A 1963-nucleotide genomic window follows, 5' to 3' on the forward strand; every position below is an offset into this window, starting at 1 on the left:
CTCCAAGTTTGTTCTTATTTCTGTAATTCTTCATTTCTAACAGTGTTTTTTCCCCTAGCATTACCGGTTCTTTCTTAGGATTTCCATCTTTGTGCTTACCTTGCCTATCTTTCTTGCATGTTTCCTATTTTATCTATCAAAGCCTTTAGCATATTAATCATATTGGTTTTAAAATCCTGGGCTGATAATTCCAAATCCCTGCCATGTTTGTTTCTGATGCCTGTTCTCTCTCTTCAAATTTGTTTTTTATCTTTTGGTATGACTTGTAATTTTTTCTTGATAGCCAGACATGATATACTGGGTAAAAAAAAAAAAAGCTATTGGCAATAGACCTTTATCAATAAATTGGTGCAGTGTAGGGGGAGAGGAGCATTCTGTATTCCTGTGATCAGGTCTTATTTTAGTAAGCCTGTGCCTCTAGACTTTGAACTTCACAACTGGGCTTAATTCTTTTCCCCTTCTGAGGAAAGAGAGGATGGCTAAACTGGGCTGGAGTTGGGCATTTCCCTTTTCTAGGTCAGTTAGGCCCTGGTAATACCACAGCAGGTTCAGCTCTGGTTTACTTGTTTCCCCTAAGGGCAGACCTTGTTATAAAGAACAGAGTGCTCTTATCTATTTTAAAATGGTTCCTTTTCCTCTCCCCTTGCCATAAGCAGGAGGAGATTTTCTCTTGGATTTTTCTTTGAGAAATGGGTAGAAGTCCTGGAGGTCTATTTTAAAAAATCATGGGGTCCTGTTTCTGACTTGTCCATACTTAGCCTCCAGCAATCCATCAATTATAGCTTGGTTTTTCCTACTGGACCCTGGTTTGTGTGGTGGTTTCTGCTCGTGAATCTCTGCTCCAGAAAACAGTGACTCCTTGTATTTGCCTTTCTTTCCCATCTTGAGCACATTGGTTTGCCCTGTGTCCTCCCATCTCATTCCTGTGGATCCAAGAAGAGTTGGTGATTTTTTAGTCTGTTCAGCTTTTTACTTGTTGCTAAAACAGAGTGATGACTCTTAAGCTCCTTACATGTTGACCTAACACTGAAAGTCCTTACACTATACATCTTAATTTATCACAATCTTTTTCTCAAAAATGCAAACTTAATATCAATAAAATACAGAATCTTTGTCCTAATGTAGCTCTATTTCTTCTCTCTTTCTTTAAGCTATTACAATCATATAGATTATGTCTACATATGGTAAATCTGATAACAGTGTGTTATCATTTTTGTTGTAGAAAATCTTATGTCATTTTTTAAAATTAAGCAGAGAAAGGAGGGGAACTCGGAGTGTTTTATATAATTCTAAATGTTCACCATTTCCTGTGGTCCTTCTGTGTATTCGATTTACTGTCTGGTGTCATTTTCTTTCTTCAAACTAACTTCATTCCTACCTCATCTTGTGCTCTTTTTTAAATTATATATAATACTTAATACTCAAATCCTGACAATAAAAATTAAAACTTATTGTTCTATGCAATCTTCTTTTAAATCAGTTAGGAGAATAGAAATATTTATACTTCTTTTTACATTTACCTAAATAATTGCCTTACCTGTACTCTATGTTTTTTTTATGAGCACTCAAATTACCATTCGATATCATTTCCTTTTATCCTAAAAAAAAATTCTTTTAGTATGTCTTGTGAGGTTGATCTTCCAGCAATGGTTTTCCTCACTCTGAGTTCATATGGATATAACCTTATTTTACTTTCTGACTGGAATATTTTTCTAATTAGCTTCTAGTTTATGCAATGGATTCCTGGGAACAAAATCAGTGTGTCGCTTAGAATGAAGACTATCACAGACAATGAGGTGTGAATGGACCCCATGTATATGGGACAGAGAAGCAGTAAGAGGGTCCTATGTGAAATCACACCTGTTTGGATAGAATTGGAAAAGGGCTCAAGTTGCTATGGTTCTGGATCAAGTCCACAAAATGGGTAGCTTAAAAAAACAGAAATTTCATAGTCCTGGAGGTG

The sequence above is a fragment of the Pteropus vampyrus genome, unplaced genomic scaffold (assembly GCF_000151845.1).
Source record: "Pteropus vampyrus isolate Shadow unplaced genomic scaffold, Pvam_2.0 Scaffold798, whole genome shotgun sequence".
NCBI classification, from domain to species: domain Eukaryota; kingdom Metazoa; phylum Chordata; class Mammalia; order Chiroptera; family Pteropodidae; genus Pteropus; species Pteropus vampyrus.